Below are 25,560 nucleotides of genomic sequence, written 5' to 3' on the forward strand. Positions count from 1 at the left end.
TGGTGTCCTTTTAACAGAGTAAAACACAATCAAGGCTGTTAAACATAATGTACCTTCAGGCTGCATCCTCTTCAGATTTACTGATATCATGACCAGAAATTTGTAGGGATCCTTAATCATGCAAAAATCCTCTGAAATGGAGTGTGGCTCTGTATCAGCTGCAGTTTCCTCTTGGGAGGAAGTGGTGGTACCTCTGTGTTACAGGTTCTGCATGGGGTGGGGATATGTTTCTGGGGAGAAACCCAGCTCTCGGTGATGGCACAAACCTGCTACCATAAAAAACATCACCAGCTATCAGTTACACTGGTGCAAACTAAGGGTTATGCAAAGGAAATTACTCCAGAAGCACATTGGTGCAGAAGGATTTTTTTGCTCCAAATATAGTACTTGCAATACTCTTATCCCTTGATACCAAAATGCTATATGTATAAAAATAAAATAAAATAAAACCAGAAAGCAATAAATCCTACAAAGATCATTTTTCTTGTGTTTTACTAGAAAACTATTACACTCTGCACCCCCCTCCAAAAAATAAATAAATAATTAAATAAAAATCAACTTCTTTTGGTTTAATAAAAAAAAAAAGTGCTTAGGCACCATGGTGTTGAGCAGTATCATAAATCCAACAGCCCAGTGAATGTAGCATGTTTAGGAGAAAAGTGAGACCTCTGGTTCAGACACAGTATTTAATATCTATTGGGGTATAGGCTTCCTTAAATTGCTCATTATGGGAAATCAGGTACTTACATGTGCAGCAGTTGATATATTTGTGTACACATTATTTATATATTTATGTAATGTGTGTGTGATAAATTATCAGTATGTGGACATCTTTTAAAACTTGTTACTAATCTCAGTGTTGGTCATGCAACCTAAGAAGAAACTGAAGACATAAGCTGTAGCAATGGTGGTTATACAACACCGAAGCGAGAGCAGAACATTTCACATATGTCACCACAACACAGGGCTGAATGCAAGCACCTTGACTGCTTGCAGATTTCATTTGGATTATAAAGCAATGTGTGTGTGTGTGTGTGTGTGGCAAGGATTAATCAAAGGATGTATTTGCTCACATTCTTTCTGTTTACAGGAACATTTCATGTCAGGAATTCACTGGTGACATTTCTAGAGCAGTGTTGTAGGCGGGAGACTGTTAAAGGGTTACAAGCTGTAGAATGAAGTAAATAGCATGCGAGCGACCCAATGATAATGCAAATTGCAGAAGGAATATATAGAGGAACAGAAAGGAAAAAATATATTCCCCATCTGGGCAGTTATTGAACATTTTGGACCATGGAACATGCAAAATGGGGTGGAGCAGAGATTTTCCTGGCTTGCCTTCCACATCAATCACTTTGTTGGGAATTGTGCACAGCAAACACAGTTGTGCCACTCTGAAAAAGACAATGGATCAGAGGAATAGCAACAACATTTTTCCAAAATGACTGGTGGTTCTGGGGTCTCATTGGACATACTTTGAAGCTGTCACACTTTCAGGAAGCATTGAAGCCTTATTCTCTGAAACACAGGCCCTCTCAGTCAACTGAGGGCAAAACATATTGTTATGAAGGCTCCGAGTGAGAGACATGAAAATATTCATCCAGGATAGCTGCACTCAGGGAATTTCTACCACTTGAGTAAAAAACTGTGGAGATTTAGATTCACTGTTCTCATTATTGATGCAAGCAAATTTCAAACAAAATGAAGAAAAAAACATTATTGTGAAACAGGAAAAAATGAAAAATGAGAGTTATCCTCTGCAATGAAAAGCATTTCAGGGAATGTGCTGAGCCCATTACTTTGCTGTAAGAAGTAATAGTACACAAAGTCACTTTCTGAAGTTGTGTGCATATTTCTTATATGACATAGACAAATTCATGTTATGAAATATTGGGGCTTTATCACCAAAATGTGTTGACTGTTGAATGGGATATGAAAGGGCTAGGACCCAGAATGGTGTCTTTCACTTTTAAAATGCCCTATACAGGTGTTGTAGGTTTTCAAGACTATAACAGAATTTCTCTATGTTGAAATCCATACTATTTTACTGACTTTTTAAAAAATAAACCTGTGTAAGAAAAGTCATATATCATTTAGAAGAAAGGGAGTAGGCTGTATAAGCTTGGGATGAGCACTAGAAGTTGTGGGAAGTTTTTGTTCAAGATTTTTTCAAGGATAATCACCTTCTTCATCATATTTGAATGGTTCAAAAAAGAATCAGGAAATAAATAAATAAATATATTTCTAGATATCAGAGTTTATTTTCAAAATGAAACCTCGACATTGCCCATATTGTCTGCTTTATTTTTTTTTATTATTTTTTTTTTTATGAAACTGAAAGCAGTCAAACCCCATAATGTTTTAACTTCTATGTTTAACTGGAAAAACTGAGAAAAAAAGGAGAAGGCTTGGAGTACTGGGATACTTTTTTTTTTCATGTTTTCTTTTTCTATATACTGTTTTTGTTGTTGTTTCATTGTTTTTTTTTGTTGTTTGTTTGTTTTTTTAATATCTCCCTTTTACAAGGCTGTAAATTACAATTAATCTACCAACCTATCACCAGGATTGAATTGCATTTTATACCATACGACTAATTAATTTAATAGTCTTATGTAAGTGCAAGCTAGTTATGGCATTCAGAGTCTCCTCATGCATGCTGCTTTTGAGGCTGAACTGAATCCCAAAGTTTTCAGGTTTGTGTTCTGGGCAAGGCTGACAAAATGCCAGCTCTGGCTGCTGTGGACTGTGCACGCCTAGCTCTGCCAGACATTATTCAGATTAGTCAAGCACAAGATGGACAAGCACGCATGCTGTTTCCACACCCATCCTCTAAACCCCATGAGTGCAAAAAAGTTCTATTCCTAAGAAACTCCTGTCTCAATTATCTTCCTGTACGACTACCCTAAGTAGACTTCCCAGCTTGCTGTCTTCTCCTTATGGTCTAGGCACCTTCAAATCTCCTTCGAACTTTAAGAATGATTGGACCAGAAACAACAAAGCTCCTGTGGTCTCCAATATCCCCTCGGTTGTTGGATGCCCCAGTGTTGTTGTTTAACTCAGCAGGCAGCTCAGCACCATACAGCCATTCGCTCTCTCCCTCCCACCCACAGTGGGATGGGAAAGAGAATCGGGGGGGGGGGGGGGGGGGGCGGAGTAAAAAATTGGTGGGTTGAGATAAAGACTTTTTAGGAGGACAGGAATGGAAGGGTTAATAATAATAATAATTAATAATAATAATACACAAAACAAGTGATGCACAACACAATTGCTCACTAGTCGCTAAACAAGTCCAACCAGACCCCATGCAGCACCCGCACCCCAACCAGCCACCCCATATTAATTTTTCAGCATGACACCATATTGTATGGAATATTCCTTTGGCCAGTCTGTGTCAGCTGTCCTGGCTGTGTCCTCTCACAGCTCCTTGTGCATCCCCAGCATCCTCACTGACAGGGCAGCATAAGATGTTGAAAAGTTCATGGCTTAGTGTGAGCGCTGCTCAGCAATAACTAAAATATTGGTGTGTTATCATCATTATTTTCATTCTAAATCCAAAACACATCACCATACCAGCTACTAGGATGAAAACTAACTCTATCCCAGATGAAACCAGGACATCCAGAATGCAAAGGAGCTTATGAACATCTCACCCTATTTTTTATAACACAGGCATTGATTTTCTTTGTGTTCCTATATGCAACAGAGCTGGTTTTGTACATATTGTCTTCTGTATTTTTTAATATTGCTGTTGGTTTCTCCCAATGGTGTATAGATTTTTATACTAGTTTGTTCTGAGACATTTATTATTATTAATATTATTATTATAACATAAGCTTTTACTCAGCTAGAAGTCCTATCCTTGGTTTTCAGAACACTGAAAATCATGGAATAAAGAGCAAGGTCATGAAGTGAAGAAAAAAGCAAAGCTTCCAGACCAGAAAGGCAAATTTAGTCACCCATTGTACATACACTCTGCTTGAAGCTCAAGCGCTACCTAAGAAAAGAGGCAATGAGTTGGATCATGAAGGTGTTCTAATTAAACTTGGAAGAAATCCTAGTTTTTCTTAAAAGTAAATTAGCTCCATGGCAGCGTCATGGGGAGACCACTGTCACCTAAAGCAGTGGGATTTCATTGCCTAGGTTATCTCAGCTGTATCAGTCAACGGCTTTACAATTTTGACATTTGGGAGAAACAGTTGTAAGATTTTAATAAGAGCAGACACTTACCACTCCCAAGTAGCTAACTAGGCTAAAAATATCCCTTGTTTTGGTATTTCTAGGTTCCCTGAGGTTAGTGATATGTTTAATTTGCTGTCTGTTTGAATACAAGAACTCCCTTGACAGGTTTTTGATGGTGGAGAGTTTTGTTAACAGGAAAGTTCGAGTCAAGTAACATGTCCACTCAGTCTCCTACTTTAGCTGTCCTCAAAAAGGTGTTGTTCCCATTTTATTCAAAAAAAAAAAAAAGAGGGAAGAAAGAGAGAGAGAGATGGAGAGATGGCATGTTGTCTTTATTTTCAAAATTGAACCATTCCTAATTAATTTTTGTCCTAGTAATTTATTCTGCCTGAAGAAGAAGAAGAAGAAGAAGAAGAAGAAGAAGAAGAAGAAGAAGAAGAAGAAGAAGAAGAAGAAGAAGAAGAAGAAGAAGAAGAAGAAGAAGAAGAAGAAGAAGAAGAAGAAGAAGAAGAAGAAGGAGAAGGAGAAGGAGAAGGAGAAGGAGAAGGAGAAGGAGAAGGAGAAGGAGAAGGAGAAGGAGAAGGAGAAGGAGAAGGAGAAGGAGAAGGAGAAGGAGAAGAAGGAAAAGAGAGAGAAAGAGAGAGAAGGAAAGAAGGAAAGAAGGAAAGAAAGAAGGAAAGAAGGAAGGAAGGAAGGAAGGAAGGAAGGAAGGAAGGAAGGAAGGAAGGAAGGAAGGAAGGAAGGAAGGAAGGAAGGAAGGAAGGAAGGAAGGAAGGAGGGAAGGAAGGAAGGAGGGAAGGAAGAAAAAAAGAAAGAAAGAAAGAAAGAAAGAGAAAGAAAGAAAGAAAGGAAGAAAGAAAGAAAGAAAGAAAGAAAGAAAGAAAGAAAGAAAGAAAGAGAAGGAAAGAAGGAAAGAAAGAAGGAAAGAGGAAAGAAGGAAGGAAGGAAGGAAGGAAGGAAGGAAAGAAAGAAAGATATAGAAAGAAAGAAAGAAAAAGAAAGAAAGAAAGAAAGAAAGAAAGAAAGAAAGAAAGAAAGAAAGAAAGAAAAAGAGAGAAAGAGAGAAAGAGAGAAAGAGAGAAAGAGAGAAAGAGAGAAAGAAGGAACATACTGAAGAAAACTCGTTCTGAAGCTTTCTTTTTGAAGTTCTCCACTTGAATTTTCTTACATTCCTTCATTACTGATTATGACTTTATGTCTCTTTTCATTAATAAAATTTTCAGAAGCCCATGATGAACTACAATGGGCTGAGTGTGATAGATTTTATTGAGGAGCACAGATCTATCATGCTTGTTCCATGTTAGAAGTAGTAGGGGCAGTAGCCACCATGATGAAGATGTAATCAGCTTCTGAGAGGTCAATGTAGGTGATTTGCAATTTTGTAATACTAGGTTACATGTTGAGCAGTGTAGATGAAGGGTTGCATGGAGAAGGAAAACTATTTTTCAGATATTAAACCTGTTTCCCCTGCAAAAGATGCATCTTACCTTTTAGAGAGAATATACCCCAAAATATTCCTTTCTCATTTTTGGCTGAGGTGCTCCAGAACACTTAGTTAAAATATACGTGTCTCCTTTGGAGGGTGGTGTTGGTGGTGAACTCACTTCTTGAATAAGGTGCAAGGTGAGTGTCCTCAGCATTAGTTTACATCTACAGTCTCATTTGGGGGACGCTGAACTAGAGACAAGTTGGCTTGAGACCAACCCTCAAAGGCACGTTAACTCTACAGTTTAGGACCTGAGAGGAAATATGGAGAACTATTCTTACTGTTTTCAAAAAATATAGAGAAGTCATCACTTATTAGTAGTCTTCACTGTGGTCTTGGGATGTGCTATGAGTATCTGCTGCCCTGGGCATTGCTGGTGAGATAGGCAGAGGAGTCCAGTTTGGGCATATAGCATGTGTACACAGAGAATACCTGGAAAGCAAAGATACTGTTAGTCCCTGAACTGGAAGCAAGGCTTAACAGTTTGTCTATGAGCTGTCATGACTTTTCTGCTTGCTTTCCATAGCAATGTTCTTCAGTGTTCATATACCTCACAAAGGTTCCTGTACTCTGCTCTACTGTCCAGCCAATGTGCGTCCTAGGCAGAGGGTCTGCGTGTGGCTGCCTGGGATTTGAAAATTCTTGGTGGTATCTTAAGTTGGACTGAGATACCTGAAATAATCATGCATCATTGAAGTATGTTTGTAAAGAAGCTATATGATCACTACAGGTCAATTATTATTGACAGTGAGGCATACATGCACAAGATGATAGTATTCCCAGTGTTTTTGTTATTCCTGAGTCAGCTATAAAATGTGGACCTTTAAATGCTGGAGGGAAACATTTCTGGACATTTCTGTTGCTCTTCCCTACATGGATTTCCTTTCATTTGCTAGAGTCTTAGGGATGAAGCATCCAGAAATACAGTGTTACTGCGCTGGTGTGTCTTAGTCCTACAAACTACACTTATACTAACAAATGAAACAGTGCCAGTGCCTATTCTCTGACAAGGGGGCCAGCTGGCATTGCCTTGACACTTACATATTATTAAGTTTTCTTTGTTTTCAGGATGGGGGTTATTTCAAACTGCCTCAGTGGTTATTCTACCACATCAACTTCTGTATTGTGCCAGGAAATTGTTTGGGAAAGTGCTAGGTGGCTTGGACAGATCATGCCAGGGGCAATTCTTAAATATTTAACCACATAAGTAATTGTGTTGCAGTGCCCAGAATGTTACTGTTACTGTTTATGACTATTCTTATGACAATTAGCATAGGTATAGCCGTAGGAAGAGACTATTGTGTCCATAACTGGTGATGTCTTCTTGCTTGCAAGCCAGAAATTATTCTTGGCAGCCAAAGTACTCCACAAACACATTTCTGTTCTGTTCTGTATATTAGAATCATCTTTCAGATAAAGATTAAAACAAGAGGGCAAATTAACAGGCTGTTTATCCATCTTCAGTGTTCACATATTCTGGGTAAGAAATAGAGGCTGCCCATTCCATTATTTGAGGTTTGATTTATGTTCTGAAGTTTAGTTGATCTGCACTGCTTCATTTTTCATTTTAAAATAGACCCAAGGACCCTGACCCTCTTAAAAAGAAAGAGCATTAGCTTTGTGGTATTGCTGCACAAAAAGTAAACAGCCAGTTTTATGAGGAAAATGTCTTCGGGATGCATAACTCTCGCATGCCAAAGCCTGAATGTGGGATGCAGTGTGTGACAAAGACGCAAAATGAGGGACACAAAAAAACTATTCATCCAGTAAATTTAAAATGTGGTAGGACCCAGTCCTGTAGTATAAATAAGTCTTGCTGTAACCTCAAAATTAGGATTCTTTATTTCTGATGTAAATGGTTGTCAACAATAAAATTGTGGTACAGCCACATTTGTGTGGAATGCAGGAATCTGAGTCTAAAATTGGAAAGGAATTTCCAAATATATGTTATATACCTATTGAGTTCTTGTTATTATTCATGAATTTCTTAGTTTAGAAATGGAAACTGATTCCATTACTTATTGTATCCCATATTTTGGACTGATTCCTCATTAATATAAACTTGATAGCAACCTGAAATCAGCCTTCCAAGATGCAAATGAGGGACATGTGGAGCTGTTCTGATTTCCACCAGCTGAGGGTTTGGACTTTTTTTTTTTATTATTATTATCATTTTGCTACAAGAATGTGATTTTAACTCTTAGCAGCAATACACAATTTAAAACTAGTAAACAATATACTACTTTATACAAAGCTTGTTTAACGGTGCTTGTTCAATGTCATGAATATTACTGTACTTAGTTTCTTGGCTAAAGCAAGCCAATCAATAGCAATACTTATTTATGAGTTTGAAACCTTTCTGCAAATCAGAACTTGTAAGAAAATGTTAACATAGCCTCTGCTGTGAGATAAAAGAGTAAAAGTAATTGTGCAGCTAGAAAGCAGTTTCTATTGCTTTTTTTTTTTTTTTTACTAAATATGCAGATTAAAATGTATAACAAGTGATACTAATGACTTGCTTCTAATCCAGACAGCTTTTATAGTTGAGTAACACCTTTGACTTCAACGAAATAATTCCTGGATCAATTTGATGCAAATGAGAAGACAATCAGGCCCCAAATGCTGCAGTTCTAATGTAACCTTTCTCCCTGATCCTGTCTCTGACCTCCCATACTTTATCTTCCAAAGATCAGCTTTGTGGTGTTAATTATGGGGTAAGTAAGCAGTTACTTCCTAGAGCAAATCAGCAAAAGTCCAGGTTTGCTCTAGAGGTCCCAAAGATCAGAGCTCTGTGTTTCTTCAGGTTTCAATTTACCAGGCTCAAAACACTTAAAAGCAGAAGGAGGAGAGGCTGGGGAGTGATCAGTTTACAAGTGACCTGGGAGTTCACAGTCTCCATCCCGTGAAATTACAGCCCATATAATAGGTCTTGTGCAGACAAAACTGCAACAAATTAACTCTAGCATTTTTGTTTGGAGGAGAAAAACACCTCTGCTTTATCAGCACTTCCCAGGTTGTCCTTCACTTAGTGCCAAATTCTTTTTTATTGTTTTCATTGCAGTTTTATTTATTTATTTATTTGTTTCCATTAGGAGTGTTTTGGACATGACACACACACTGCTATTCTGCCAAACAGGCGCACTGCCTAGTAGTAATGCACAAGCAGTGGTACAACTCACTTGACGAGGGAATGGCATGAAGCTGCATCAGATTGGTTCAGATTGTTATTAGGAAAAGGTTCTTCACCGAGACGGTGGTCAGGCACTGGAACAGGATCCCCAGGGAAGTGGTCATGGCACCAAGCCTGCTGGAGTTCAAAAAGCATTTGGACAATGCTTTCAGACATATAGCTTAATTTTTAGGTAGATCTGCATGCAGCCAGGAGTTGGATGGGATGATCCTTTTGGGTCCCTTCCAACTGAAGATATTCTATGATTCTATGTTTCCATGAACTCAGTTTGAGTCAAAACTAACAGACCAGTCCTACAAACGGTAACACGCACTGGGGACTTTTCTCACATGTATAGTCCCACTGAATTTAATCAATCTGTGGCTGTTAACATTCAACTAAGTTCCTACCAAGAGAACCTCTTTTCATGGTCCTAAAATTCTTCTGGGACAGTTATGAATTTAATAGCATGTCGGAGTGCTTGAAATACTGAGTATATTGCAAGCAATGTATTTTGTCATCATATGTCTTCCAGATTGCTCGATGCCATTTTATAGGTGGGCATGGGAATGTATGTGTGTCTATATTCTGTTGACCTCCATCAAAACCATGAGTGCAAGACTGACTGCACCTCGTGGAAATTAACAGCAAGAGGTTGGAATCATTTGGCCTGTAGAATGTGCTTAAAACAGAAAGGGCATTACCTGCAAAAAGGGGGAAGTTTTTGTTAATATACTTTCAGAAAATATTTTCTCAAATGATCTTCATTATTTTTACCTCTCTGTAAAATTTTGTGGGTTTTTTGTTTTTTTGTTTTTTGTTTTTTTTTTTTGTTTTGTTTGTTGTTGTTGTTTGTTTTTCAGATGTCAAGACTGCAAAGTTATTCAGAGAATTCTCCGTGACATTTGAAAAAAAAAAAAAAACACAACACACAACTTGTATTTATAGCTATGGTGTACTGCAGTGATCCCAAAGTTAGAATGCAAGTCCAGATTCGAGGTGATTAAATTCATCACAAGAAGAATACATTCAGTGATGTATATAATCTATAGCAAGGAATTTAAACAAAGACCCTGGAGGTGGAAGCACATAGTCTTCTCAGAGATTAGCAGTTGTTTCTAGGCCCTCACCTACTTGTGCACTTTCCTTGGCAAGGTTCCAGAGGATAACTTCTCTCCACATAGAAATACCATATAAATAACATTAGGAATATGTTTCAGTGGGGCTCTGAGCTTAAGACTAAATGTTGCCTGATCCTTCTGTTTATTTGGGGAGTAAGGGAGAAACTTCTATTTTAAAAACCATCAGGCTCAAAAGGGCCCAGAAGGGTATATGTTTTGCTGCATTTATGTTCTCCAGAAGTGCACCAGCCTGTAAAAGCAGGGAGGAGAGCAGGAGGTAGTGAGGTACACAAAGGAGAAATAAGTTGTCTTTTACATGGAGAACCAGAAATATCCAGGAAATAATGGCCACTACTGTGTAGCTACAGTGCACGTGTTTAGCTCAAAGCAATCAATTATTATAGCTGTATATTTTGCACTCCAGAGATTTGAGCCAAGTAGTTGGACAGACAGTTTTCTGTTTCTGTGATTTCTTAAAATCTGTGCATATAGAGAGTGAAGAATATGTATGTTCACAAAAAAGTTCCAAGGTCATTGGAGGTGTGCTTAAGGTGGTACTAAGGCATGCACAATAGCTGTCTGCAAAGCTGTGCAGATGGTTTCTAAGGCTGCATTTGCATGCTTATTTGAGATACCTTTTGTAGGGTTAAGATAAGAAAACTTTGGTTATGAAACCAGAGCAGGATGTCTCTGATATGATAGGTCATGCAGTGCCTGCGCTAATTAGGAATAGGGCATAGATAGTATAGTTTGTTTTCAAGTAGACAGGAAGAATATAGCAAGATTGCTTAGGAAACCAAACAGTAATCAATCCAGCAGATGACATGCATGCTATGTTGGAGACAAGTGGAACAAAGTCGGAGAAACTTTATATATGACAGGATTTGAACAACACACAGAGAAGATAACGTTCTCAGTCTATAATACTTGCAACATAGCCTTGATCCTATGGACTAGTTGCTACTGCATGAGGCTTAGCTAGTAGGCAGTAGCTAAACAGTCCTCCCACCATCCCATCACTGTTACAAACACACCTTGTGCTCTTTGCTGCCTCAAGAGGCCAATTCTGGGAACAATTTACCAGTGTCTAGCCTCTGGGAGACAGTTAGTAGTTTCTCAAACTGCCCTTATTAATTTCAGGCCACAAAACAGGCCTGAGTATCATATGCTGTCTCACCTTGGACCTTAGCAGCCCCAAGGTCTTAAAAACCTACCATCGGGGGAAATGCAATCTTGTTTTAGGGCTGTAAATTTTTGCGCTGTAGGTAAGTTAGAGTTCAGATCCAGAAAGCTGACCTGAGCTTGACATGCAATATAAATGTATCCTATGATGGGTTTATTACATCCTGAAGTCTGTGATTGTTGCGCACCCAGACTGCAGACTTAGCTGTATCCTAAGGTTTCATTTTTACCAGCAAGTTAAGCAGAGCACTCCATTATCTGTATGTTAAATGGTGCCTTGCCTGATTTTGACTCAAGATAACTAGCACTCTTCCTGATGATTCCCAGGTGTGGTCTGGGAATAATGTATGGGATGAAGATATTCCCAATCCTGAATTTGAATGTGGCCACCTTATTTTGGAGGTGATGAGTTTATTACCATGGAGAAAACCATATCATGGCATGCTTAGCTTTAGGGCCACAGTATCATTTAGTTTACTAATGCAGATGCAAGTTCTGTGGGTTACCCAGGAGCTACTGTTCTCACCTGTTCTAGATCCCCAGCTGATGTAAAGGCTGTCTTAACACTTGTGAGAAGATAGAAAGCCATCTCTATGGAAAGGGTTCAAGGAGTGTTTCTTCTGTAAATGTGTGCCCTAAGACAAAGTCTACACTGAAAATGTACAGAAAAGCAATATGATGGGGATATTTGCATGGAAAAGTCTAGCCAGGTTTCCTACATTGTAACTGATCAAGGCAAATTTTCTGAAGCATCCAAAAAGAGATGAAAGAGTGCGTATGCATTAAATGCAATTTCCTAATGAGTTGTACAGCACATGCTCTTGATCTAATACTTTTTCTTAAAAAAATGTTGAAAAGCAGTTTCAGCAAGAAAACAAACCAAGGGGCACAGAAAGAAAAACAGTGAATAAGTGCATCATAATACATTATAAAAATGTCATATTTCTGCCCACTAAGACCAGCAGTCATTATCTCAGCTTCAGATCCTCTTGCTGTTACTACTACAAACTCACCACCTTCAAGTCATTAAAATTGGTGTTGCTTAAATTATCCTTTTAGTGTCTCACTTCAGTCACAGAAATATAGATCTGAAGGAGACATCTCACATCACTGAGTCCAGTGGTAGGAAACTGCATCATAGAGACCTTCTCACAAACCTGTAAAACCCTCTTTAGCAGTAGGCAGGTCTCAACTTTCATCTCTGCCAGTATAGCACTGTTTCAAAGCTTTGCTCCTTCATTGGTTCAAACTTTCCTACTTCCAGACTGCATTTACTCCCAGCAAGTTTCCACCCGTTAATTCCATCATCCTTAGCTTTTCTGTTTGCTGCTAATCTCCCTAATTTGTTTGTAATCCACAGACATATCCCTTCACAACGGCATTATTTCCTCATGCTCTTTTAAGTCTTTCAGTTGCCTTCCCTTCTGCTAAAATCTCAAAGTTCTGGTGCATATGTTCAAGACCCTTCACTAGTTACCTCCTCTTCACTCTTCTACTGTATTTTCTTTCTTATGGTTATCCAGTGCAACCAGTGAATACCACTGCACTTTCTCTGAAATTAACATTACATTTTTACACACCACTGGCTCTAATAAGAAGGAAGTAGAAATACCTGATGCCACAAGTTGGCTTCTCAGTTCAACGAAACAACATCCTCCTCAAGAGACACGCATCTTTATTACTATTATTATTATTTATTATCATTTATTTTATTTTATTTTTATTAACTCATCACTGCTATAATAATTTGGGCAATGAGTTTGGTAAGTTTTCTAGATTTTTTTGCATCACCTCTCAAGGTGCCCTTGCTTGTAATGAAATTATGACATTTTTTCAATATAAGCATGTAGAAAATGAAGCTAATTCAACCTTTGTAAAAAGTTCTTCTGTTGATTAAGCAACTTTATTTTTTATTTAAAATGTGTGAACATTCTCATTTTGTTGCAGAAAAAGGATCTTTATTTTGACATGCAAACATTTAAAATAAAAACGTTTCAATGCAGCTTTCATACACTTACTAAAAATATTAGTTCAGGTTACAGATATTTAGAGGACCAAAAACATGGGAAATAAGAGCTGAGACAAGGAAGAACATTTTAATTGTAAGCTAGTGGTATAGAAATTTTTAAACAATAGTAATGAGACCCAGGATATAGACATCTTGAATTCTGCAACCTCTGTTAAACAAAGTACAGCCAGACGCAACAGTTAAAAATACGTAACCACACAAGTTCCCCATTTGCCCTCTTTTATTTGCTCTGTGTTTTCAATTTGTAATGACAATTTTCTATCAGAACAATAAACCAGGAGGATCATCTTTCTTTTGCCAGCTGTGACCCGACTGACTAGATTTGACTGTCCCATGAATGGAAACTGACAAATGAGACTTCAAAAGACTTCCCATTGCCAAGTTTAACAAAATTCTGCTATCTTTTAACCAAATATTTATGTATTACATGACTGTGTTTTATTATATTTATGTATTACATGGCTGTATCCTATTAAATTTAGGTCTTCTCTGATCATTGATACTCCCTTTCAGTGTCATTCGTAGTATTTGGTTTCAATTAATATACATGGAACTGAAAGAAATGTACAAAACCTTGTTTATTTTCTAGCAGTTGATGGTAACTGATTAAATCGTTACACATGGCATGGTCTCCATCCCCTGTTTACTGTACAAAGCAGCTGGCAGGCCGCACCTGTCAGCCTAAGAGAGAATCTCATAAAGCTGCCAGTAAAACAGTGGAGCTGAATACACATCTGCTAATAAATTCTTTTCATCATATCCTAATCAAACAGCATACGCTGTTTATGGCCCTGCTAATAAAGGGTTTGAAATATCTGCTCATGAACTTGATTTTATCAAGACAATACCAACCTGTATGACCAGTTTTTTATTTATTCCTCTGTTTGGTGGAAAGGTGAGTGTTAAAACGGCAGAAGGACAGGAAAAGGGATGAAAATTGGTTGTTATTATGGACAAAATCCTAGTCCCGTTCCTTTATGAATCTTCTTTGTCCGTTAATAGGACTACTTTGTTTTTTTGCTTGCCAGTCATTCTGTTCCTGACATCAGCCACTGTGTGCAGATAGTTTCCAAGAGGTTCAGATAGGTGGATTTTGGTCTGATAGCATCTGCTATAACACACAGAGAATGACTCGCAACCTGAGTATCATGGTGGTGTTCGACTGCATGGTTGGGTGGCTGGAGATTAAAATATCAGGCAAATAATGACAGAGGGTGCTTTTTAGCTAATGTATAAGAACATGGACCTGTGTGTTAACATGCACAATAACTTAAAGGGTTGATGCTGAATAACAATATCTTTTCACATAACTATCCACCAATAATAAGCAAGAGTGGCTATAACTAAAATAATAGTGTCTACATTTAAAACGAACATTTCTATGATAGATTTTGCTGTCCAGATTTAAACAGATCTCATCCAGAATGACTTTTATTCTGATGGACCTTCTTTCTGGACCAGTGGTCCTTTACTTATATAAGCAAGGGTTGCTTTAATGTGTCAGAATGGTTTGTCATGTAACACTTCTTCCTTGATGTTTCTGTGAGGTATATAGCACAAATACATTGCACAGGTAGAACAGGACTCTAGAATTTCTGGCTCAACTGCATTAATTTCCTGTAGTGTTGGAGTCCTTAGAAGCTGGGGGGAAAAAAAAAATAATTCTTTTTCCTTCCCATTCCAAAGATGTGCAAATGCCCAGCACAGTTAGTTCTTTGGTTACTTAGGTTATTCTACATATCACCAAAGTGTATGTCAACCTTAGTCTGGCTACTGGCCTTTTAAAGTATAGTATTATTCATTAGCCAGCTCTAGCTTTAGCTTTACTCTTTACTTCTACTTGCACATATATTCCATTGATTCATATCTTAATAGTGTTACAACTATGTATTTAAATTAACATTCCTCTCCAGTGTCTTCCTAATCTTTCTGTCTTGAAGACCTTTTAAAAAGCATTAGGAGTTTTGAAGTCAGGAGCTGGATGCAAGTCCAGTTTATGCATTGCTTTTCACAGTACTTTGCTACTCCAGAAGTCCCTGCCTACACCTCCTTCTCACTATAGCCCACTTGCACGTGATGTCTAACATCTGTCACATTTTCTTCTGGCACCAGTGAGCTGTACAGTGTGACTGTCAAGGCTAGCTTCCTTTCTTTTCCTAGGTACCCACCACTGTCCTTCTAGTTTGTACATCTCCCTTCATTTGTGTGGAGTTGGTATCCATGTGAATTACAATAAGTGGAAATTCCTCACTATTCTTCAGGATATCCTTTGCTCTTTTAGTCACACAAATCTTTTGGATTTTTATTTATTTATTTATTTATTTATTTTATATGAAAGACAGTCACACAGATGATTCAACTATGACTGTAAATTTTTCATGTCACTTCATTCAATGTCTTTTTTTGTTTCCCCCTTCTTTTTTGTTTCTTTCACTTTATGCTACATTGTCATTAGCAGGAAGTTTCACTCACCTTGTCTCATTGTTTCTTTGTCTCTGGAGTATAGATATACAGTAAGACTGTTATCTTATGTGTATGTAGCTCTAAAGAGTCTAAAGAGGAAGGAAGAAAAACAAAGTCAAGACATTGGCAGTGTCACATCGTTTCCTCTATGAATTAGAAAACATCATTTTCCTGCTTTTGGAAAAACTGTGTTGAGAAAAAAAAATATAGTAAATCTAAAGATCAAAAATGCTATTGCTACTTCAGAGGAAATAAAAGCAAACAAAACAAAACAGAACAAAACACCTGGAATTATATCTTGAGTATACATATTTTAAATATAATTTAAACATGAATGATTTTGATGTATATATTTCAAATATTTAAAACCTTCAAATCACTTCAGAACAGAGTATTTTACATGTCTGCAGTATTAACAAACCCCTCTACCATTACATTAAGACTGATGGAGAATGTCAGTGGACAGTTACTTAGTCATAGATTTCCATTTCTGTAATCTTAGCAAATTTCACTGGAAATTCAACCTTTTCCAAAAAATGTAATAGTTCAGTTCCTCATAAATGCTTCACAGATCCTAAGAAATATTTTGACTTTATCCATGATGAAGTCAATAACACTGACAATGACATTTTTTCACATTCATTTAAGCAAGGAAAACATTGTTTCCAACGAGAAGCCAAAAGGAAACTTCTGTCATGGCTGAAGTACCTGATAGAAGAGACCTGCAAAAAAGACCAGTAACAGACTTTTATCTTTGTTTCATCAACAAAATCCTCTTTTTTTTTTTTTTTCTTTTTATGTTTCATCTGTGTTATACTGAGCTCAGAAAACTGAGCTTAACATCACAGCAGTGCTTGATTTATTACTGGTTCGTGAGTACAGGATTTCATCACTGGGATCCATCAGCTCATTAGACCACTATGCATTTAGGTTTGTTACAGTATCCATATAGAAAATGAGATGCTTATCAGGGCTACCTACTTTAATGATGAACAAAATTTTGGTGCAGAAGCAGCTGACCTAGCTAGAGACACCTAACAATATCCTTGAAGAAATGTAACTTCCCCATAGCTACCTCTCTTCTCCGTCATCTTTCTCCTGATGCTGTTTTTAAGCTCAGGCATATGTTTAATGTGTGATTTCCCTGTCCTGTTTGGAAAACCAAAACTGCAGAAAAAGTGTCCCTTATGACTAAATCCATGATCTGGGAGGTGCCCCATATCTTGGCTCCAAGGAGGAGTATTGTAACACAATATTCTCCCTCATGTTCAAAGTCCCTCCATTTTTTGATAGCTGATATTAGACATGCTTTGCACATAGCTAGAGGATTAAGCTTGCTTAGCATTACAGAGTTTCCTAGCAAAGGAAACACACTGTGGATCCTTTGGCTGTGGTCTGAGCACACCCTTGAAGCAGTTCATGACACATAGCCCATTGTCACAGCTGAGAAAACTTGAACATGTTGACTAGAAAAGACCTATGGATTTAGAGGAGTTGACATCTGAGAAACAATTCTGGGAATGTCTCTACCTACATGGTACAGTAGGGAAGGGAGGGGAGGGGAGGGGAAGGGGAAGGGGAAGGGGAAGGGGAAGGGGAAGGGGGAGGGGAAGGGGAAGGGGGAGGGGAAGGGGAAGGGGAAGGGGGAGGGGGAGGGGGAGGGGGAGGGGGAGGGGGAGGGGAAGGGGGAGGGGGAGGGGGAGGGGAAGGGGAAGGGGAAGGGGAAGGGGAAGGGGAAGGGGAAGGGGAAGGGGAAGGGGAAGGGGAAGGGGAAGGGGAAGGGGAAGGGGAAGGGGAAGGGGAAGGGGAAGGGGAAGGGGAAGGGGAAGGGGGACTTACTTTCCTTCACTGCCTCAGCGAGATTGAAGCCAACCTTTTTCATTATTTTTCATTTTCATGGCATATAAAATGACCAGTGGCCACTATTTAGAATGTTTTTAAATTTCATGAGCAGGGGCTGTACAAGTTATTAACCTCAAAACTGGGAATATAATCCTTCCTAGTCCTGTATTCGTTAGTAATACTTAAACAGATATGTGTAATTTTGTAATCAAAGTCAAACCTAGAAGATCTCTGAGCAGAGGTATTCTGAAGTGGTTTCAATTTGTAATTTCTGAAAAAGAAACTTGCCATAACACTCATTTTACTTATCAGCTTGTGAAAGAATCAACAGATAAAAGGCAAAGACTGCCAAAGCAATTGGGTAAATGTATTTACTAAGCAAATATTGTATTATTACATGAAATGTGTCATACTTAGTTTCAGCACATGAAGCAAAACTGGCAGAACCCGACAGAGACTCTGACAATTTGTTGTTGTTGTTTTGGTTGTTGTTGTTTTGGTTTGGTATGTTTGTTAGTTTTTTTTTGTTGTTTGTTTGTTTGTTTTGGGGGCGTGTTGTTTGTTTGCTTGCTTTTTTTCCCACTTTGACTAGTACAGAATGTGGTTTTGTGTCTGTCAGAATTTTTAGAAGGACATAACAAGATAATCTTCACACTAGTGGAAACATGAAAAAAATCCATTTTATCTTTAGTAATCCAAGGTGAAAATTTATAATATTCTAGCAGGTGAGGCTGGGAAGAACAGAAGAAATGATCTTATCTCTGTGTTTGACCCAAGAAAAAATCAAGCAGGTCAAAACAATTCCTGGCATGTTTGTCTAACCTGTTCTTACAACCTGTCAGTAATAGAAACTGTACCAGTTGCCAGGTAAACTATTTCAGGGCTTAACTCTCCTTACACGCAGAAAGTTCTTTCCAGCAACTAATCTAATTCTCCCTTCCTGTAATTTAAATGTACTGTTTTTTCTTCCTGTCCTCAGGGGATCTGAGGAAGAGATTATTCTGTTCTTCTTTGCAGAAGCCTCATAATTGCTTCATGGCAGGGTCCTGCTGCCTGGGCCATCCACACTGCATATTGGGTCACCTCCAGGATTCATGTTGGGACTGAGAAATTGGGTCTCTCCTCAAGCAACCAGTGGTTCATTTAGGAGATAGTCCATGGTCTGGTCCAACAAATCAGTCAAGCACCCCGTCTCTCTCTATTACCTGTGTCTTCAACTTACACTTACCCTATTGGACCTTGCCCCTTTTTGTCCTCGCACTACCTCCTGCTGTCCATAACCTATGCCTATACTATCACATAGTAAAAAAGTATGAATGTGAGGAATGTAAAGCAGCCACTATCCAAAAAGTGTTTCCTCTTAAAAAACACTATACAATGAAGAAAAAAAATCAGGCATAAATATAAACCACATGGGGGCAGGAGGAGATCTAGGCCTTCTGTTAGTGTTTCTTAGGCTATCCTAGGATGAGGTAGGAAAGGAAAAAAAAGGTCTATGAGAATATCACTAGCTACTGACAGGGATGTGTCAGGGATGTCACAGCTGTGAGACATAGGTGGGCGGATCGCAACAGACAAATTTTGCAGTTCATGTGTGAGAGAGACCTCTAAATTAGTGCATGCAGAGGCCAGTGGGGTCAGTACCAAGCCAACTGTTACTCCAAGTGCTGCTGTGTGTGGACACAATCAGATCACACTGTAGAGAACTAACAAAAACATAAACCAATTATTAGAAAAAGAGAACATGATGTGCTACTGCATAAATTCACACACACAAAAAAAAAACAAAAAACAAAAAACAAACAAAAAAACCACGCTGTGTGCAATATCACCCACATATGATAACAGGACAGAAAGAGATTCAGATGGAGGGAGGGATATGGAATACCCCCATTGTGTAGACCAACTAAAGAAATGAGTCTTCTGAGAGCTGAGAAATAAATGATTGAGTGGTGGATACGGAAAGGAGTTTTATTGTGTACAGTGATATCAAGGAGGCCATAAGGCTTGACTGTTTATTTGGAGCTGGGAGAAGAGAGGCCCAAAAGAAAATAAATAGCTTGTTCACTTGGGGTGCAGTTAAACTAAGTGGGATTCAGAGTGGGGCTCCTTGGCTCAGGACATCGTATATGCCAACATTCAAGAGAAAAAAAAAAAAATGACAGAGAAATCTACTGAGATCGGGAAGATCAGTATGAATGTGTAGCTGGAGGTAGGTGCAATTTCACTACCTGCTTGCCTTGCTCTTATGCTCGTCATCTGCTTTTCTGCCTTTGGAGCCAGGTGGGCTTTTCGCTGGATGCAATAAAACCACTCCAATATAGATAGGAGTGCCATGGGTTTAAGCCGTTCTGGACTAGCTGACTTCTCTGGAGAGGAGATGAGAAACACCGCAGGGACATTGCCACAGTTTGGTAGAATAGTCATTCTAGATGAGAATTTTCTTCTTAATCATGGGTAGTGAACAGTTTTATATGGGATCTCAGGTCATGTTCAGTCTTGTGGTTTGAGATCATATCTAAAAATGTAGTAATTTAGCTAATGCTTAGGCCAAGTGATAATTTTCTTCTTCATCTTTCTTGCAGGGGTAAAAATACTTGAAAAATGGGGCCAGCTCAGTAAGACTTCAATTATGGTTTTAAGTTCTGTTTTGTTGTGTTTTTTTTTGTTTGTTTTTTGTTTTTTTTTTTTTAATGCCTTTTTTGATCTGTATTAATAGTAGAAATGTCAGCACAGAGAACTGCATTTTGAACTGCAAGACGGAAAAGTGTCTTAGCTCATTAATTAGTTAACCAATTAATTTCAAAGTTTCCATGTGCATTTCAAAGTTTCCATGTGCATTGTTTTACAACTTTACTCTGAGTAACCTAAATCTAAAATAAACATACTGAGATTTTCTTTTTTTTTTCAGTATCTTGTAGCAAGGAGTTCCACAAATGAAATGTATTAATCTTTTTACTACTTTGAGTAAGGATAGATAGACGTTTGAAGTTACATACATCTATTACATTAATTATTGCACTCAGTTAATGTATCATGTCCGAGCTGAATCCTACCCTTTTCAGGTACTCCACAAGAGACTCTTTTAAGTCCTTAATCATTTTCATTGCTTGTATAATGTTCTCATTTAAGTAATTAGTCTATCTAGAAGAAGCATTATATACTGTAAAACATTTATAGGTGAAATGTGTTTTGGTATTAAAAGGTTCCTTAACAAAAATAAAAAATTCAGTAATAACTATTTAATGAGAAATTTTTGTCCAAGCATCATATGTGTTAGCTGTTCTTAAATCACTACAGAAATGGGTTTGGATTGCAGCTTTTCCTTTCAATTTAAGTTGGTGAGCAACCAAATTATAATCAACATCAATAGAGCATACAGGCTTGCACAGTGAAAAATAATGTTGAAACAAAATAGTTTATGTCAGTTGAAAGAGGGAGATAGATTCCCAAGTGGCTCGTAAAGAAAAGGAAAATAACCATAATGAACAGCACATTGAATCCAACCTTCTAGTCCTTCCCGAGGCAAATCTTCCCTTGACTTCAAGCCATGTTGTTTGTGTAAAAACTTGACCAGGGACTTGATATGGGAGATCTTGCTAATTTTCAAATACAAAACCCCTCAAACTTCACAACTCCTTTAACTCTATGTGTGTTCCTGTGCCTGCTTCCAGTGACTGAGCCTTGTTCTCCATTAAGATCTGTGACTTATTTTATCTTCCAGTTTTTTGGTTGTTGGAAATATTTATTCTGTTTTGTGTAAATGAGGAGTTCAAAGCAAACAGGAAAACATCCCAAATTCAGAATCACAGCAAGATCCTATTTCACACTAGATATCATTTTGTTCTGTGTCCTCCTATAGGGTTGGATTACTGGGTAGAGATGAAAAGTTGGGTTCTTAGTGATTAAAGACATTCAAGTCCTCATCTTTAATTCCTTTTGAAAATTTCTTTTTAAAACATAGGGGATGCATACATTTTTGTTATACATTTTAAAATATACTTTAGACTGAAATATGTGGAAGAGAAAATCTAAATATGTGTGTAAAAATCTACATATCAGGTACAGAAGAAATGTCATAAACCTCACTTAATGACGTCATAAACCTCACCTAATGCTAACAGAAATCCAGGTACTGCCTTTCCTGCCTAACTAGGTTTACTGATCAAGGAATTTTGTAGAGATACATGAAATGCTTTGCTGATACTCAGACACAAAAGGTATGAAGAATTCATCTGACTGCATACATTTTCAGTGGAGACCTCTACACCATTTTTGTCAAATTCCCTTTATAGTTGCTTTTTATTCCCTTTATAGCACCTCCTTTATATCATAGAGAAGCATGTAGTTTTCAAGATTAATTTCATCCTAAAGTAGTTATCTAAAATGGGTGATATGAATCTAGCCCCCAAAGAGTTTGTTGACTCTAAAGCAATCTTAGAGAGGCTACATGAGGTTTCAAAGTCTACATTGTAGACAACTAAAGTTAAATGAGTTGTATCCTATATAAAATGTTTCAGTTCAGAAGGAATAATTGGCCAATTTAATATATTATATTGAGCAAAAATCTCCAACTAAAGAATAGCTTTTTTTTTTCTGGCTAAAGGACATCTTCCTGGAATGCAGTCAATATTACTATGAAGAGAGGGAGAATTCACTACTTTCCCTTGTAGCTGCTTTTTCTGACTTATCTCTCTCACTGCTGAAATATGTGCCTTATTTTCAAACTAAGCTTGTCTGTTTTCAGCTTGCACCCATTTATTTTATTTAGGCTTTTTTTTTTTTTTTTTCTTTTCAGTGTTTTTCCTAATGAATTTAAATGCATACATAATCAAGCCATCCTTAAGTCTACTATCATGTAAACAGATGAGTATTTCCAGTGTCCCACTATTAGGTCTATTAGGTATTTTCTCCACCCTGAAATGATTTTTAAGGTCTTTTCTGCATCCTTTCTATTTTTTCACTTTTTTTTTTGTTTTAAATATGGACACCAGATGATACTAGACTATTGCATACACAATCTCATCAGTACTACAGACAGAGGTAAAATCTTCACTTTGCTTGCATTAGTTATTCAGTTTATACAATAGAAATTTTGTGGTTGTTTTTTATTTTCTCTTTTCCAGAATTATATTAGGAACTTTAGCTCTGTTGCTTGTCTCTTAAGACTCTCAAATCCACTTTAGAATAATTTTGGCTGTATTAAACAACTTAGTTAAAAGGTCTCACCTGTCTAAATAGGTCAGCTCATTTGGTGTTTCTCATAATTGTGAGCTCTTACTTACATCAGAGTTTGTGTCATCTATTGTTGTCTTCTCCCAATATTTTGGGCATATTTTGTGTTGCAGGTGGTTACCCTTCAGGCAGTCCATGAGAGCTGCCATTAGAGGTAAAAGCATGCACCACGAATGGGAACTGTCAATCAGTTCCTGATCCTATCCTTATTCCTGTATCACCTTTTCCATTATTTCGGCTGGGACTATTGTCCAGTTAACATGCCTAATTTACCATTTTTGTATGTTAGCACAGCAATTGTAATCTTCTAGTCTTCTGGAATTTCTCCAGTCTTTCAAGATGTATTTGAAAGTAATATCAGTGATCCAGCTGTCTCCTTGAGAAACTGTTGAGGACTCGTGGATTCAAGCATTCTGGCCTACCGATTTAAAATTTTTAACAGTTTTTATCTAAAATGCTTCTTGTTAACTATAGGACTAGGAAGAACTTAATCATCCTCATGTGAAGTGATTAAATGATCCTGTTTTTATCCAATAATTAAAAGGTAATATTTACTGAACATTTATCCTCTTTTTCTCTATCATTATTAACAGATTTAACAACCTTATCTAATGACAAGATGATATCACTTCTGGCTTTTTTTTTTTTTGTATTTTTAATATAAATTTTAAAAGTTCTTTCTTATTTCCTTAATGACAGTAATAATTGTCCTATACTTTTAACTTCTTATATTAATTCTTTTCTCCTGTTCAGCATTTCTCATTCATGCTGATAACTAAATCTGCCATTTCTGTCCATTTTTATGTATTGTGCATTGCTTTTATAATCCTGATTTCCACAAAATGAGTTTGGGCTTTTAGCCAAAGTTTGTTCTTTCTTGATTGTGAAATCATGGGGGTTTAGCCATTTAAGAAACTCTTCTAAAAGAATTCCTAGGTTTCATTCAAAGTTCTCTGCTTTCATTTTACTTTCCATGAATTTTTCTCATAATATTCTTCACCTTTTGGAAATTAGGTCTTTTAAAAAACTTTGTGAATGATTCAGGATTTATTTATTTATTTATTTATTTATTTATTTATTTTCAGTAAAGAAAGCAGATCTTGGTTGCTTGAGGTTCACACAATGCTATGTTTTGGACTTTAGATGAAAAAAGTTGTGATAATACACCGATGCCAAAGGGATATCCCTTACCATATGGTGTCCTGCTCACCAGTAAAATCTGGGGTAAAAAGTGGAAGGGGGAGAAACGTTTGGAGTAATAGCATTTGCCTTCCAAGAAACCATTATGTGTGATGAGCCCTGTTTTCCTGGAAGTGGCTGAACACCTGCCTGCAGATGTAGCAGGTGAATTCCTTGGTTTGCTTTGCTTGTGCATGTAGCTTTTGCTTTACCTGGTAAACTGTCTTTATCTTGACCCATGAGTTCTTGCACTTTTACCTTTCTGATTCTCTCCCCCATCCCACCCTGGGAGACTGAGTGAACAGCTGTATGGTGCTGAGCTTCCTGCCAGGGTTAAACCACAACACCATCTTCAGTCTAGAAAGTAATTCAACTGTATCTATCTAACATAATAAGGCTGTAATAAGGTTAAAAAATAATAATAATAAATGATAAATATGTCACAGGTATAATCTTTAGATGAATTACTACGTATTAAGTTTTTAAGGACTCTGGTGTTTTATTGATGTTTGAACTGACTTCCAGTCTTCTTCCAGGCTAAAGCTTCCACATAACAAGATACTGAACCTATTTTGTTGGGATCTGTAGTATGTTTTAGAAACAAGTATAATGATGAAGATTACTTTTTTTTTTAATCACCTGTATTTTAACAGACCCTGTCCTGAATAAATCTTGCATGATACAAGCTGTTTTGTTCATTTAACCGCATATGTTTAGGCATACTGAATTATAACACAATACCTGATGCCTGATAAAGTGATAAGCTCTCTTAAAAACAAGAGTTGCAATGAACTTTGGAAAACAAGCCCCCTAAAGCTTGTAAGTTTTATTGCCATTTTGCAGGTGGGCTCATAAGGAAAAGAAAGGCCTTAAAATGATGGAAATAGCAAAAGCACACTCAAAGGTAATTTGGAAATTTGAAAGCCCAGCAGCCAATACAACTGTCATGCTATGGTGTTCCTCAGAACAGTCTTGCATCTCTTTAATATGAAACATCAAATTTTAGTAGGTGCATCTTGCAAGGGACATGTCAAGCAGGGCAAGTGCCTAAGAAACAGGGTTAGAGAGAATGCTAAAGAGAAAAGAAAGTGTATTATTCTCCAAAATTCAGGCTAGATTGTGAATCTGCTATCAGTTTTATAAGATGAGATGTAGTAAAAAAGGGCACTATTCTGATTTATACAATGGAGCAATGATTTTCCCTTCTTCCCCTCAGGCTGGGAATTAAGATATTGGCTATGAGAAATTGCAAAGCAGTTAGTCACCCCACCACCACCTCCCATCTCCCCACACTGATTCTGTCCAATTTGTTGTGGTTTGACTTATGTTTCCACCTCTTCCTGGGAGTGAATTAACGTGTATCCAGCTGATGCTTAAATCCCAAACCCCACATATTGGAGTTCCATATAGGAACTGAAATGCAGATGTGCCTTACCCTTCTGCATGCGCTATGTTCATCAGTGGTCCAGAAAAAAAAGAGAAAAAAAGAGAGTGAGGAGTCATATATCTACCGAACTACTTGCACAATCTTCATTTTCATGTCTGATTTCTGCCTTGTCTTTAATATCAGATACCTATTTCTTGTTAAAGATCCCAATGTTACTGGTAAAGACCCATTTTGTGGAGGCATAGTTCACAGGACAAGTTTCAGCAAACATGGTATATTGTTTTGCCC

Source organism: Anser brachyrhynchus (genome assembly GCF_964034855.1).
Source record: "Anser brachyrhynchus genome assembly, chromosome: 3".
Classification (NCBI taxonomy): domain Eukaryota; kingdom Metazoa; phylum Chordata; class Aves; order Anseriformes; family Anatidae; genus Anser; species Anser brachyrhynchus.